The 17,738-nt window shown below is 36.4% G+C and overlaps 1 protein-coding gene across 1 annotated transcript in view; it reads left to right on the plus strand.

The window, feature by feature from the left end:
* LOC145725779 (phosphatidylethanolamine-binding protein homolog F40A3.3-like) overlaps positions 1–17,738 on the plus strand; it is a 276,881-nt gene that overhangs the window by 40,749 nt on the left and 218,394 nt on the right. The gene's annotated exons all lie outside the window — the stretch shown is intronic.

Genomic DNA, 17,738 nt, shown 5'->3' on the forward strand with positions numbered 1-17,738 from the left:
CATTTACTTCTATGTTATAAAGAGGGTGTCCCGAAATTACACCGACAACGTTCTAGGGCAGCTTCAACAAGAAATTTTTTCGAAAAGTAGTAGTCCATTTGTGGAGTAGTGAGTGTAAGTGAAAGCAAAACTCAGAGTCGATCTCCACAAATATATACCTATGTTAGCAATCATATGAACTTCACACGGGCTCGTGGTATTTGAGTGCGTCTTTTATCAACCACTCTTGGATGGCGACATACTTATTGGTGTAAAAGGACGTCTTTGGGAATTTGCTAGGCTAAGTTATTTTAAGTGTCCTGAGAATTTATTATTGTAACAGATAAGAGATAGGCGTATGTAATAAGATACTTGTGAGACGGGTGCTCTTAGGGTGTTTATTTTAAGGGATTTAAGAAAAGTGGAGGGCATTCTGATATTCACCAGCAGAGAGAGTGGTATATTGGAATAAGAATTATTAAATTGGTTTAGTACGGGGAAATTTGTTTTTATTCTTCCCTCAATTCTTACATACAGGGTGAGTCTGGGAAGCGACGCCCCCTTGTTATTTTTTAAACAAGAAAGAATTTTAAAAAAGGCTTTATATAAAAATTGTAAGGGTGCATATGTACTATATTTTGCAACCACAATCTATTATACAGGGTGACTCATAATTAAGATACAAAGTAAAACAATATTTTTTTAAATGGAACCCTGTATATTTTATTATATATTTAAAAAGAACACAAAATTTTGTTTAACATTGAATTGTCAGATATTAATAATTGATCGGAAACTTACACTATAAAAAAATAAAAAATATTAATTATGAAGCAGTAAAAATGACAGTTAATTATGACAGCAGTACTGACAGCAATGAATTAGCATTACAAATACCAGTCAACAAGTACCAGCTAATAAAAACTATATTATTTTTATAATATTTTTTATTTTTTTATTTGCCTAAGTTAAAGTTTCCGATCAATTATTAATATCTGACAATTCAATGTTAAACAAAACATATTGTACATTTTGTGTTCATTTTAAATATGTAATAAAATATACAGGGTTCTATTTAAAAAAATATTGTGTAGTGTACCGGGGTGGAGTAATACGCTCGTAATTAACTTAACTACAACACTTTTAATTCAACCAAGAAAATAGACAGAATGTGAAACAGACAGTAATTAGATCTAGGATTTTATGAGTTTAGCTGACCACTGTTACTAGGTTTGATTTAGGAATCGGACTGTACTTCTTGTGATAATGGATTATTACTTATACTAGTTGCCGAACAGAGGCGTACAATGATTACACAAGGTTTATCTATACCAAACGAATTGGGGTAGTTACCTAATTAAACATTATTCGGACTTTTGATCTTACTTAATTAGTTCTAAATGATTTAAGTGATTTCTAATGATACTTATTAAATAAGGCGCTGCGTGCAAATAACATTAGTTCTTGAAAAATAAGATAATAATACAATGTTATTCTATTCCTGAAGGGAATGTAAATATAAGTCTTAAAATACATAGGCGTAGCATGAGGGTACATTACAATTGTTTGTCCACGACCAACCAATAATGTACTAATATTCAGCGTGTTGACAGAAGCTAAATGAAGGTCATATAGCGTCAGAGTGATTAATGATCATTATTCCCTCTCGACCTAAAGGTGGTTGCACACCAAGCATAAAACATGGGATATGCGGTATTTCTTGCATGTAGACATCCACTTATGTCTTTGCAATTACTGCTAATTCAGAATACCATTTTCTTAACAAATACACCGCAAAAACACAGTACAGGAGTTTGCCAAATCATTAGGTAAATTCCATAATTTATATTTGAAATATTTTTGGTGTATGACCGTCCTTAGTTCTGTGGTTTTTTAAGTTGACATTGACAACGTCAGTGCCCTTGTGGTCGTAGGCGGCAACGCTGAGGGTGCGTTCAGAAATAGGGCTGGTGTGCGCACCGTGGCCTTTGTCACATGCCACCATATAGTTATGTAAATAAATTGTTCACGTGATCCATTTTTTTCCAAATTCTGTCACGACTTGTACACCGACGGCCATTCTAAACGCGATCCTAATCGTATCGAGTTTGACATTTCAGTTGTTATGGCGGATTTCAATTTTAATTTGGTAATTTTATAAGAAATATTTGCTTTTTTCGCAGTAATTCTTGTTAAAAATGAGTTCGGATAGTGATACGAAACCAGGTTGCACTCCACCAGAAATTATACAGGCTGCCAAAACGACAAGTACAAATTTGCTACCAGAAAAATCGAAATCATTGTACTTGTCAACTTACAAAAGTTTCATGGATTGGAGAAGTACTAAGCAGATTAATTCATTTTCTGAGAGAGTTTTATTGGTTTATTTCAATGAACTGTCCACGAAATACAAACCATCTACATTGTGGACCACCTATTCTATGCTAAGGAGTACGCTAGACATCAACCACTCCATAAATATTGAAACTTATGCTAAACTACGAGCCTTACTGAAAAGGAAAAATCACGGATTTCAAGCGAAAAAGCTGCTATTTTTACTCCAGAAGAAGTCAATAGATTTTTACATAATGCTGAAGACACAAAGTATCTTGCAATAAAGGTAAAAAAAAATATAAAAACCATCTCATTATTATTTATCCTGAAGTGTCTTGATTTAGGTTGCCCTTATAATGGGCATAATGGGTGCTTGCAGAGGACATGAACTTTATTCTATGAAACTTGCAGATGTAAACGATCTTGGTTCATCTTTGCTGGTTACCATACCACAAACGAAAACTGGCGTATCGAGAAAATTTATAATAACCGGCAAATTTTATGAAATTTGCAAAAATTATATTGATTTACGCGGAAGAGTTACCAAGTTAGATAGTTTATTTCTGTCGTATCAAAACGGAAAGTGTGCTGCACAGAAAATTGGAAAAAACAAATTTACGGCCATGGGTAGGAATATCGCATCCTTTTTACAATTACCTAATCCAGAAAAGTATTTTGGACATTCGTTTCGCCGTTCCTCTGCTACAATGCTTGTTGACGCAGGGGGGATGTAACTGCCCTGAAGAGACATAGCGGATGGAAAAGCTCGACTGTGGCCGAATCCTACATAGACGAATCAATGACTAATAAGGTTACTGTTATGATGGGGTTTTCCTCAGCAATATCGGAAATAAACACCGCGATTTTTACTCAACAAACTTTGAATTATATTTGGATAAAATTGACCGAGGTCCGAAACATGGATTTCTTTCACGTGTTTCTTACGCTAAACCGCTAACGAGGAAGGCCAAGTTATCAACCACGCACACAAAACATATCGCTCGGTCTCTCTCGCACCGTCTCGTCCCCACTCTCGCAGGAAACGGAAACGTTCTAACAGCGAAGCTCTCGCGCTTAATTTTAAAATTTAAAAACTGAACATAGTCTCCCCTCTTGAAAGGCTAGGGTGAGACTCTAAATATTAACAACATATCAACCGTTATAATGACAACATATGAATTTGCCGTATTTGGCATTACAAAGATGAAATTGAAGGTCACTAATTCACATGTTAGTTCACGGGCAACAAGGCAATTTTTGTAACAGCACGTTTGAACACACCCCCTTTTGTTTTCACACTCACTACACGGACGATTCCGTCTTTGCCAGGGTGAACCTCGACGACTCGCCCCAAAGGCCAGAACATGGGAGGTACATTGTCTTCTTGCATCAGGACCATGTCGCCAACTTGCGGACTTGAGTCACAAGAAGCTTGCCATTTAGACCTCTGCTGAAGGTGGTGAAGATATTCCTTTCTCCAACGCGCCCAAAAATGTTGACCCATAAGCTGAAGGTGTCGATATCGCTTGACGTAGTTGATTTTGTCATTTGTAATGTCTCGTTCAGGAATCGCGGTCAGTTCATGTCCAATCAAAAAGTGAGCGGGAGTGAGCGCACTTAGGTCATTAGGATCGGATGATATTGGGACAAGAGGCCTGGAGTTCAATATTGCCTCAATTTGAGTTGTTAAAGTATAAAATTCCTCGTAATTTAAGTTAATACCTTCCAAAACTCGTTTTAAGTGATGCTTACAAGACTTCACCGCTGCTTCATGAAGACCGCCGAAATGCGGAGATTTTGCAGGCATGAAATGCCATTTTATGTTTGAATGTATCACGTAGTCATTGATATTACTAGAACTGATCAATTTTTGTATCGAAATAAGTTCATTATTACATCACACAAAATTTGTTGCATTATCGGTATATATATCTGAACATGTACCTCATCTAGATACAAATCGCTTTAAAAGGCTCAAAAAACCGTTGCTGGTCAGATCAGTGATAACTTCTATGTGAACAGCCTTGGTTGACTGGCATACAAAAATACAGACGTAACCCTTTATTAATTTATTTGATCTTGTCTTACCTTCTTTCAAGTTAAAGGGCCCAGCGTAATCAGCGTTTACGAACAAAAATGGACGTGAAGGCGTAATGCGAGATTGAGGTAATTCACCCATCTTTGGATAAGGTATACCTGGTGGCCTTGCCTTGAAACAAGGAATACATCTCCTGATGCATGCCTTTACAAGTTGCTTACCATTAAGCGGCCAATACCTTTGTCTAACATGGGACAAAGTACCATGTACCCCAGAATGAAGAGTACGCTTGTGTTCGCGTTCAATTATGAGTCTAGTAAAGATATGCTTTGAAGGCAAAATTATTGGATGCTTTACTTCAAAGGGAATAGTAGATTTGCCCAACCTACCGCCTACCCTAATGACGTGATTTTCATCAATAAATGGGGATAAAGACTTTAGTTTGCTCTTTGAAGAAACGCAATTTTTAGTTTTAATATCATAGTATTCCATAGAAAAGGCTTGCGATTGTACAATTTTTATTAAAATTAATTCACTTTGTTGAATTTCTGCAAAACTCAAGTTACCAGAAACCCTTGTTTCTATGGAAGACTTGATATTTTTTATGAATCTTAGGCAATAAGCCACTATGCGAATTAATTTATTAACGCAAGAGAATCTTTCAAAAAGGTCAATGGTTAAGTTTTGCAAGATTAATGTCAATTTCGGGATTGTTTTCAATTCGGGAATGTTTGACGATGATCGTGTAAAGCAACTAATATTTGAATTTTTGGGCCATTTAGATGGTTCAGTTAAGAAATCAGGACCGTGCAGCCATAAATTAGAATGAATTAAGGTTTTTAAACTCGCGCCACGGAAAATTATGTCTGCCGGATTCTTTTCCGATTGAATATGATTCCAACATTCAATTTTAGTAAGTCGCTGTATTTCAGCTACTCTGTTTGCAATAAACGTTTTCCAAGTCTTTGGCTCATTGGCTATCCACGACAGAACAATTGTAGAATCAGTCCACAAACAAATTTTATTGATGTCGAGATTCAACGTACCTTCGCATTTCGATATCAATCTGGCCAATAAAACTGCACCCAAGAGCTCGAGACGTGGTAAAGTAACAGACTTCAAAGGACTGACCCGGGACTTGGCACATATAAGACGACTCTCAATGATATTGTCTGAATTTATTGAACGCATGTATATGCAGCACGCATACGCTTTCTCACTTGCATCCGAAAAACCGTGGATTTCTATTATTTTGGGACATGGAACAAGAACATGACGGGGAATTTGCATTAGGCCTACTTGTGAAATTACACCTCTGAGTATTTGCCATTCAGAATAGAGATGATTAGGAATACTTTCGTCCCAATCGACCTTTAATTGCCATAGTTTTTGAATTAACAATTTTGTTCTTATTGTTAACGGGCTTAATAATCCGAGCGGGTCAAAAATTTTTGATATAAATGAAAGTATAGTTCTTTTTGTGACACTATCATGTTCAAAATCTGACATGTTTAGAGAGTTATATTCAAAGATATCGAGGTTAGGTACCCAAGAAATTCCAAGAGTTTTTATACTCGTATTATCCGTGATAGTATATTTATTGTCAAGGGAGCTATTAAGGTTTATAGAATTAAGTAAGACTTGACTGTTTGATTGGAATTTTCTGAGTTCAAACCCATAACTCGAAAGAATTTTGCAGATGCTTAGTTGTATTTGTATCAAAGATTCTACATCAGGGGCTCCAGTGAGCAAATCATCTACATAAAAGTCATTCGCTATTATCTGACTTTCAACCGGCAAAGTCTCAGCGACATCTGATGATATTTGCAATAAGCAACGTGTAGCTAAAAATGACGCTGAAGCTGTGCCGTATGTTACCGTGTTTAACTGAAAATGTTTAACTTCACCCTGAGGAGAATCTCGCCATATTATCCGCTGCAAATTTCTTTCATCTTGATCTATTAAGACCTGACGATACATTTTTGCTAAATCTCCAACTAACACAACATTATGTTGTCTAAAACGCAGCAAAATTGAAAATAAATCTTGTTGTACGGTAGGCCCAACCTTGAGGACATTATTTAATGACAATTTATTGGTTGTCTTACAAGCAGCGTCAAAGACTACTCTTAACTTAGTCGTGGTGCTGTCGGGTTTTTCAACGCAATGGTGAGGAATATAATAAACTGGTGTCTTTGAAGGTAAGTTACGAGAAATTTCAGTCATATGACCAAGTATTTGATATTCGCGCATGAATGACTTATATAATTCATCAAGTTTAGGATTTTTACTTAATCGTCTTTCGATAGAATTCAGTCGATATAACGCGGTTTGCTCTGAATCGCCTAATTCAGTAAAGTTACTTTTTAATGGCAACTTTACAATAAATCTACCATTTTCATCGCGAGTTGTAGTCTGTCGAAAGTAATTTTCGCAGTATATCTCTTCTTGAGACATCTTCGAATGAGGATTTATATCGATCTCTTCTAATAACCAAAACCTTTCCAAATCTTTATTTAATGTGTCCTGAGAGAACAAGCAATTTACGAGAGAAAAATCTGATTTGCCAATTTTACCTCCACCACATGGAATGTGACCGGTTATCACCCAGCCCAGTAAAGTTTTCTGCACAATTGGAAGGTTTTTGCCCAATTTTATTTGTCCAATACAGAGAAGTTCAAAAAAGATTTCACAACCCAACAACATATCCACTTCAGTGGGAATATTAAAATCAGAATCAGCCAAAGGAAGTTCTTTGGGAATTTGTAACCGTTCTGCATCAAAATGAATCTGTGGGGCAAGGTCTGTAATAGTAGGCAAGACGAAAAAATTTAATTTTGTTTTGAATCCAGTGTGTTGAGAGGCAATCGATATGGTGGTGCGATTGAAAATATTTGTTTTCGTTTGATTTATTCCGACCACTGGCAAATCAACCTTTGTCGACTGTAAATTTAATTTCTTAAACATTGCAGAAGTAACGAAATTTGACTGGGAGGCAGAATCTAATAATACTCGACAAGGTATAATATTTTTATGACTGTCATAGGCATTTACGATGGCCGTGGACAATAAAATGTAAGAACTCGAATTTTCGCAGGTGTTAGACATACTCATAGTTAAGTTATTGCAGTCACTTTTGACAGTTTCAGAAGGATTTTCAGTATTTACCATAAAGGTTCGATTTGACGGTGAATCATTTTCGGAATGAGATTTATCGTTGCCGTTTGGCATTGTAGATTTTACTGGAATTTCCGAAGATTCGTTTCCACGATTCGAACTGGTTTCTTGAGACCTGTGCAATAAAGTGGAATGTTTTTGCTGGCAAATTTTACAGCCTGAGGTTCGACATGCCGCCGTTTTGTGTCCATATCTCAAGCAGTTCGAGCAAAGATTCATTTGCTTTACTTTATCAAAGCGATTAGAAACTGATAACTGTTTAAATTTTTCACAATAGTAAATAAAATGTTGTTCTTTACAATATGGACACTTAGGACGGTTTTCTACACCTGATGCGGATGCAAGACAGGTTTTTTGTTCAAAAGGCCTTTTAAAACTTGCCTTTGAATCTACCGATTCTAAAAGCTGACATCTTTTGGTCAAAAAATTATTAAAATCATCGATTTTTGGGGAGCTAATATCCTGGGAAAATGTTTCCCATTCACGCTTGGAATTATTATCTAATTTAGAAACGAGAATATAAATTAATATTGTGTTCCATTCATGAACATTTTCACCCATAGCTTCTAAAGATCTGTAGTTTTTAAGAAATGTGTTTGAAAATTGTCTTAAGGATACGTGAGATTCTTTAGACAAAGCGGGTAAGTCCATGATATCTCTTAAATGAGCATTTATAATGATTTTTTTATTTTCATAGCGTTTTTTGAGAAGTTCCCAAGCTGTACTGTAATTGGCGTCCGTGGGTGCTAATGAAGCAATTATATTTTTTGGTTCACCTTTAAGAGAAGCTTCTAAATAATAAAAACGTTGAACATCAGTTAATGAACTGTTATTATGAACCAAAGCCAAAAACATGTCGTGAAACCTCTGCCAATCTCCGTAAGAGCCAGTAAACTGGGGTAACGTTAGTAATGGGAGCTTTGCGGATATATTTGGCAACACTGCATAGCCCGACGGTTGTCCGCCGGCCGGCACCGATGTCGATGCACTATGTGACGACATGCTCGGACCCGCCATTGCTAACCCGGCACCATAACCACTGGACAGGGGTTCCTGAGACCCATTACAGAAGTAACCATTTAATATTTTATGTGAAGTAGCTATAGCTTGAAAATATTGATTTTCAAACTCATTTCGCTCTTCAGCAAGCTCCTTTTCAGACACGTGGTTTTCTGGATACTGCTTGTAGTTTCGACCTGGACATATCCGACTCGAATGGACCAATGTTATGATGGGGTTTTCCTCAGCAATATCGGAAATAAACACCGCGATTTTTACTCAACAAACTTTGAATTATATTTGGATAAAATTGACCGAGGTCCGAAACATGGATTTCTTTCACGTGTTTCTTACGCTAAACCGCTAACGAGGAAGGCCAAGTTATCAACCACGCACACAAAACATATCGCTCGGTCTCTCTCGCACCGTCTCGTCCCCACTCTCGCAGGAAACGGAAAGGTTCTAACAGCGAAGCTCTCTAAAATTTAAAAACTGAACAGTTACCACTGCTGAAAAACTCAGTAACTCTATACAAGGCACCCAAAAGTTAGTTGAAAATATTCAAAATATATATATATAATATTTATTTCACAGTACCAGAGGTACAGTAAAAAGGGCTATCGGCCGCGTGGCCTTTCTGCCCATATTCAAAATATTTCTACTGTTTCTACACATAATTTCGATATTAACCCGATACCTACTATAAACTTCAATAATTGCTCCAATGTTAATGTAACAATCAATAATTCTAAGTAATTTTCTGTTTATAAATTAAAATGTATCCCGACAAACCTTTTTTAGTATGTCCTTAATGTAGGTACTAGTTAGAAATTGTTAATTATATATTAGTTTAACTTAATTTAGGTTAGTACACTAAATCATATTTATTAGGTCAAAATTACATAATTAATATGATTTAGTGACTTTGCTGTTCCACTGTTGTTAATAAAAAATATTTGTATCAACAAGAAAATTTATTTTATTATGTTAAATCAACTAGCATGAGAAAGAAACAGTATCTACATAAAAGACTATCAACTTCTAATTTGCCTGCACTTGGCATTAGTGGTAATGGACAGTGGTCGTGGACAAAGTATAGTATTATCCTCGTTTTTTATGGCCATTAATCCCACGGAACATCCCCCTTAGGGATTAATGGCTATCATAAAAAGCTCGTTGAATAATATACTGTCACGTTTAGGGGGTAGCGCAGGAAGAGAAACAACAATCGTAGCTCAAGTATGTCTTCTTTATTTGGCACTCTATTACTCTTAGCATCGAACACCGTCCAAGAGGGGGTTGTGTGAGGGTGTGGGTGTGTGTGTGTGCGTAAGGCCTTCTGATGTGCCGCCACGCGGAACCCGCTCGATACGAGCAGGGACCCCTATGTCCGACAAGCCCGAAGGATTTACTTTAGGCACTGCAAGCCCTCTTGAAGTGTCGCCAAGCGAAACCCGCTCGATACGAGCAGGGAGCCCCTATGACCGACACGCCCAAAGGACTTAGTTCAGGTACTGATAGGGTCAAGAGTTCGGACGGTCACCACTGGGTTGCGTAAGAACTCTAGTCTTTTCAGCCTGGACTTCCAAGAAGGTATCGAGCCGTCCGGGCACTAGAAAGTTCGGACTGATGCTCGATAGACCGACCCAGAGACCAGTGATTTTCGATGGCTTGAGACGCTGATTAAATACCCACATCGTGACCCCAATTTGCCGGTCTTGCTGATTCAGACAGTGCACTAGGGGAGACCGGGGCCCGACTAGGTAACGGAACATAGTGCAATTTATGCTATTCGTGACAATACTATTCTCTTTGCCTCCTTGAAAACCTCTTATAGTAATCCTCTTACTACCTTAACATTGTAACGACTAAAAATAAACTTTACTTGAGATCTTACCTGCTATAAATTATTATTAACTATAAGAAGTAAAATAAATTGTCCTAAAAATTGTTTCCACAGTGAAAAGTTAACACTGTCTTTTTCCGGGTTAGGAAAACGAAATCGTCGGGAATGTTTTGAAGGGCTGCACCCCTTTATGGCACATCCCGTCTTGCCCATAGTGACAAAATTCTTTGTAAAACCCAGCCAAAAGCTAAAGAAGGAAACTAAAAAAACCTATTGTGCAAAAATTGCACAAACGAGAGAAAACACTATAAAAACACCGCGCACGAATTAGCTAAGAGTATAAATCACAGCTATAAATTAAAAACTTCAACCGTAATATCAATATTTGAATAAATAGACTTGTCTAAAAAAATTTGAATTTGTCAAAAGTTGTTTATATCCTTTTCATTTTGTTTTGCTTTATTAGGAGCTTTGACACCCAATTTTTCCAAAACCTAAAAATATTATTTTTCAAACGTCAATATCTTGAAAACCGTTGCAGACAGATATAGGTTATGATAAATAAAAAATTAAGCGCGCAAACCATGACTTTTATGCTCTGAGAATGACGTTTGCTGCGCGACACAAAGTGGAGCGCAGCAATCATTCGATAAGTAAACTCCTCAGTAAAGGGTAACTTTTCGTTGAGATTTGGAACCGAAAAATGCATCATTATTGAATGTTTGTAGAAAAAATACATTTTTGTTCAAACGGACGCGAAGTACTCACTTCACGTACTGTTTAGCGGCCGTTAATGCACTTTTACGGTTACAAGTTTATTATTTAACGTCACATCAACAATGCATAACCAGCAAACATAACAATAAACGTCACCGTGATTGCTAGACCCTTCTCATTTTATTTATCAAAAATTAGGAATTTCTAACTAAATATCGTTTGAACAAAAAATGTTGTGTACACCGCGGCCGTGAAATAATTTTTTCGTGATCAAGATTGTTGTCCTCGGCCGTAAAACGGCCTCGGACGCCAAACTTTCTTTCGGCCGAAAAAATACCATTTCACGGCCTAGGTATACAAATAACTATTTGACGGCCTAGGTATACAAACAACTATTTTTCAGGTCTCAAACTAGCTGTGGTGTAAGCCTGTTGGTGTGAATTTCTGGTTCTAGACGGGAAAAAAAACGCAGACATAATTTAAAACTTTGAAAATGTTTGTTTAATGACTTCAACAATTAATTACAAGTATACTATTTGTTATTACTTTTAGCTGGTATGGACTTTTAATGGCTTAATTTAGGAAGCCGTCAAGTAATGATGTGTTTTATTTTATTGTTGAATAATAATATTAAATCATTTCAAAATAAATAGGTATTACCTTAACTTTTGTTGAACTGATTATGTTTACAGGATAAAGAAGAAAGAGGACTTTTTTTTTTCGCGTTTTCTAACCGGGGTAAAGAAATTGTATAAATTTATTTAGGTCACAATTGTAAGTACATGTACAGGGTGCTGCATTTTCGATGGTTTTACGGGGTACAGAGAAAGCGGTAATAGATAGAAAAAAAGTAGCATACGTGTTCTGATCTCTTTTTCTGAGCTGAGATGACTGGAGAAAAGTGGGCGGCGCAAACTTCTTTTGTTTCAAAGATACGGGGGGTTTTCGAAAATTGGTAATTTTTTAACCTCTTCGGTATTTCAGTTGCTCTTAAAGTTATCAAAAAAGAAGAACGGTTCCCGGTAGAAGTTTTCATGTAGAATCCAATGGCGTAGTCAGTTGTTTTCTATTCCGTTTTGTTTCTGAAATATGACAGTAAGTTACATTTTTTTAAATGGAACATCCTATATATTTTTACGTCATTTAATTCTGTTGATTTTTACCTTTTCAACGGTGTATTACAACATATAAGTTTGTAGAGGTTAATCCTGTTATTTTAAAGAAAGACCTTTGCTAAGTTAAAAAAAGGCTAATATCTAAAATACCATACAAAATCGGAAATCATATAAACTAACACATCAGAAAATTAAATATTTTTAATAAATCTTATTAAAAATCTAAGTTACAAACAGTTCTACCGTCACTTTAATAAGAAAAGTGGCCATCTCTATTTTCTACTATTTTTAAGGTGGAAGTTGAAAAAACTGTTTATAAACGACATGTAACATGTTAATATGAACATAGCCGAATTTTGTTTCGACTGTGGGTATTTTTATACATATTATTTAGCACTTTTTTGTTAAGGAAACGCTTTTTTTCTAATTACCAAGATTAACGTTTACAAACTTATATGTTTTAATACACCTTTGAAAAAGTAAAAATCAACAGAATTAAATGAACTAAAAATATATAGGGTGTTCCATTTAAAAAAATATAACTTACTGTCATATGTCAGAAACTAAACGTAATAGGAAAAAACTGACTACGCCATTGGATTCTACTTCAAAACTTCTACCGGAAACCGTTTTTCCTTTTTTGATAACTTTAATAGCAAATGAAATACAGAGGAGGTTCCAAAATGACCATTTTTCAAAAGCCCCCCGTATCTTTGAAACAAAAGAAGTTTGCGCAGCCCCCTCTTCGCCAGTCATCTCAGCTCAGAAAAAGAGATCAGAACACGTATGCTACTTTTTTTCTATCTATTAACGTTTTCTCTGTACCCCCTAAAACCATCGAAAATGCAGCACCCTGTACATATTTTGAGAGCATAATTTGTATATTTGAATTTTTATTATAACAGGTAAGTTGAATCTCTGAATTCTTTCCATTGCCACGTCACTATTGTAAATCATGCCTTAACTTTCTATTTAGTAAACTCAACATTGTGTTATTTCCTTAACTTTGTGATTTTTCTAACGGCTTATCTAGCTTCATCCACTTAAAATTTAGTATTTTTTATACAATGATGTACACACTTCAGTCACTAAAATATACTTTTCTACTCGCGTTTTTCGTAAATATTTCGAGGTATTTTCTCTAAATGTATATTGTGAATAGCAGAATTATATCAAACCTATTTTATTATTAAATTTTGTTTGTCATTCTTGTTTTAATTTTGCGTAGATCGGTTTTTTTTTTACGAAAAATAAAGGAAAGTTACTTATACAGGGTTTCGGGAGGAAAGGGAAATATTTTAGGAATGCGTTCAGGAGGTTAAAATAAGATAAATGAACCCATATTAACCGTTGCTGAAATAATCGGTCCTTAGGTTTTTTCTTTTTTGTGACTGTTTTTCATTTTAAAATCAATACAAACAAATAATTGTGGTCTAAACAACAAAACTAAACTAATTTGGAATATTTTCGAAAATACCTCCACCAACTTCAATACAAGCAGCAGCACGCTTGTTAATCTGTCCAGTGGTACGCTGAATTTCTTGGGGATTGTTTTTAATAATATTTGCGGAATTGAAAATTCGATTGCGGAGTCCTTCCACGGTATCTACTCTTGTTTCGTATACTAGTGATTTCATCAACCCCCAAAGGCAATAATCCAGTGGATTTAAGTCTGGTGATCTCGGTGGCCAAGCATGAGGTTCTCCTCGGCCAATCCAACGATCACGAAAACGATTATCCAAGAAATTACGCATCCTGCGACGAAAATGAGGCGGGGCTCCATCATGTTGAAAGTAGGTACATTCGGTGTCGAACAATTAGCGGAACATCATCCAACATGTTCGTTAAATGGTCTTCCAAAAAACCCTAAATCTCCATATCCAGTAAGACGTCCATCCAATACAAAAGGACCAAACAATTGGTCGTTGAGCATTCCACACCACACGTTAATACTGAATCGATGTTGAAAGTTTTGTTCAAACGTGGCATGAGGATTTTCATCGAACCACCGATGTTCATTGTGATAGTTGTTAATTCCATCGTGGGTAAACTGAGCTTCATCGGTAAATAAAATGTATCTGTGGAGGTCTCGATTTTGTTGGATCCATTCACAAAATTAAACCCTTACGTCATAATCACCTTCTTGAAGACTTTAAACTGGTTGATCGTGGAAAGGCTTTAAACCTTTTTTTCTAAGCGTCTTCCAAACGGCCACATGTACATTGGTAACTGAGAACTCAAATTAAACATTGGTATTTGAAGTTCAACACTAATCCGCCTCGTACTAACTCCAGGATTCTCTTCAGGTATATCCAGAACATTTTCTTCAATTTCAGCATCTAAACCCTCCTCTCGTCCAGAATCAATCCTTACGCTTGGAAACATTCCAGTTTCCTGGACCCTTGCAAACAATTTTTGAAAAACTTTGATTAGGAATTCTTTGATTTGGAAAACGACGTCGATATTAATCAACAGCCCGCATTGCGCTGCCATTGCAGAAACTATACACGAATATCATGTCCGCATACTCTCTATGAGTGAATGTGTGAGGCATCACTTTTGAAACCTTTTTTGTTCAAACTGAACAACAACCATGCTTGTCAAAACTACCAGTCAATTAAATTAGGTAAGGACAAACCAAAGATTAGATATTTAATATGAAGGGACAGCCGGCTCCTTTGATGTTGGGGTGATGTTTTTGGCTGACCTCGGTTTGCTTTGGGTAGGGAACATGTTGCCGGTTGTCTCTTATCTTATTTCATTTTGAAATAAAATTTGTAATATTGTTAGATGGGCTCCCTTCGGAGAAGACACTTAGGCCGCTAGCCGGGCCCATTATGACCCATCACAAGCTAGTACCCCTCCAATTCGGTGGCCTTAACAAAGCCGCAGAGCCTCCTTGGCCGGGTAACTTGAATATCTAAGGGGTTGATCACACTCTTACCCCAAAGCACTTTTCTGATCGTCGCAAGTGCCGGTCACTGTGTGAGAACGTGTATCGGAGTTTCCTCGTCTTCCAGACACAAGCGACATTCCGGATCCTGTGACAGACCCATAATGTGCATGTGTCTTCTCATCTGACAGTGACCCGTGAGAAGTCCTGTCACACATTTGAGGTCCTTTCTGGATAATTCCATCAGGGACTTCGACTTGTTTCTTGGAAAGAAACCCATGAGACATCGCGACTGCCGCATGCCTCCGGCCTCCTCCCAAGCAATATCGGATCTTTGCCAGAAGATACGGTCCACAATGGCGGATCCGACCGCAGCGGCTAGTCCTACAATAGGTTCGGGCCCTGCGGGTCTCTCTTTGGAACCACGAAGGGTCAACCTGTCCGCCTCCTCGTTTCCCCTAACACCGGAGTGCCTTGGAACCCAAGTTAGACGTACCTTGGCCATCCGCGTGAATGACAAAAGTGTTTTCTTACACTCCAGCACCAGCGCAGACGTCGTTGAATCAGCTTTTAAGGCAGCCATTGCTGCCTTGCTGTCCGTACAAATAAATATATTCTTCCGGCGTAGCGGTGAGTTTAAAATGAACTCTCCGCATCGGATGATCGCGAAGATCTCGGCTTGGAAGATGGTACAGTGGCAGCCTAGAGGGAAGCTAAGCCTCGTCCCCGAAGTCGCAACATACACACCTGCTCCTGCCCCCGTCACGGTTTTGGATCCATCTGTAAACCAGACGTCTCCATGCGACGGGATGATAGAATTTTGAGAGAATTCCCAGTCCTCCTTCTCGGATACTACAAACTTTAGAGGTCCGCTTGACAGAAGCGTCGGAGGCACCCGATCCTGCTTCATCAACAGTTCCGGGCACCACGTTACATGTATTATGCAATTTAAACTTTTACCACTGTCCAAATTTCATTTAACAAATTTTCGCAACTTAAATTACCTTTTTTATGGTCACGTGACTGTTTTTGACCAGTGACACTTTGCCTTTACAATGTTTCCAGCTTAAAAGTTGCATTTTTATTTACGTGACGTATACAAAGTGTCCAGGATAAGGAGGGCCACTATGGGGATCTTGGAAACGGTTAAATATACAAATTTGGTTAAATGGGAGAAAAGTTGCATAATCGTGGCCTTAATATGTAAAATGTTTTTCCGTTTTTGAGATATTTTGAAAAAAGTGAATTTTTCGATTTAACATTTAATTTTGTTTGACGTTAATATTGGACCAAAACTAATGACACTTGTCCACAGAAATTTTAAAAAACTCGTTAAAGTGGCACTATAAGTTATTTTTTGTAACGTTTCGTCTTTGCGGTACCATCATCAACCTCATTTTTTTTAAATGCGGTCATTGTTTTCTAATATTAGATTCTGAAAGGCCTTTTTATTCCGAATTCAATTAGGTATGTATGACACTTTATGGTTTAAATGCGTTTTACTCTGTTTTTTGATTTTAATAAAGTCCTATATTACGGCTTTGAACATTATTTTTTATTTTATTTTTAATTAAAAATTGTCTATGCCAATAAATTGTTCAGGTAATTTAGATGGTTATTATTAATTTGAACTTAAAAATAAGACGAGAAAAAACAGTTTTATCCGATCCCAAAATTAAGAAAAATTTAAATTAAAAATAATAAGTTTCATACGTTATTGAATTCGGAATAAAAAGGAATTTCCAAATCTAACATAAAAACATCAGGACCGTATTTAATAAAAATTGAGGATGGTTCCGCAAAGAGGAAACGTCGGAATGAAAAACTGATAATGCCACTTAAAAGAGCTTTAAAACAGGCTACTGCTTTCCGTTTTCTCTATAATTGACCTAACTTACGTATTTTAAATGGAACTCATAATTGAATATAACTTTTAAAAAATGTCTGTTTTTAAACATTTACTACGTTATAAGTATGTCTATAGTTATTCCTACAAATAACCGAAATATGAACTTGCAATGAGTAACAGATATACACCGAATAACAAATAACTTTTTCAGTAGTTTCACACACATTTAAGTAACTAAGGAAAAAAAGAACTAATTTATAAATTAACGGTAAAAAATAATTAAAAATAAAATTAAGGAAAAAAATACATACAAAAAAACATTGTGTCATAGAAACAAGAAATAAATAAACGTCACTTTTGACAGCTGATTTCAAAACTTGAGTCAAAGCCAAACGCCTTGGACAGCAGGATGTCCGCTATTGATGTCTTTTCGTGGATTTTTCTCGTGCTTTTGATGTGATAAATCATCGTATTTTGCTTGCCAAATTGTATAGATACGGTTTTCGAGGTACAATTCGGTTCAATTTGATTCAGTCTTACCTCCAAGATAGAAAACAACACGTTTCAGTGAATGACCAGAAAAGCAAATATTCAATTTTAACTAAAAGTGTGCCAAACAGGGATCAGTAATTGATAATTTAGTAAATTAATAATTTAGTTTTATTAATGGGGTCGCTGCGGATGTTTTTGTTACGGCATATGCTGACGACACAAATATCCTTATTTTAGGTTTTATCCTTTATTATTGGTTTATAATAGGATTTTGTTGTGGTCCGATAAGAATCAATTAA

The sequence above is a fragment of the Ips typographus genome, linkage group LG3, assembly GCF_016097725.1.
Source record: "Ips typographus isolate SLU linkage group LG3, UJ_Ityp_2.0, whole genome shotgun sequence".
NCBI lineage: Eukaryota > Metazoa > Arthropoda > Insecta > Coleoptera > Curculionidae > Ips > Ips typographus.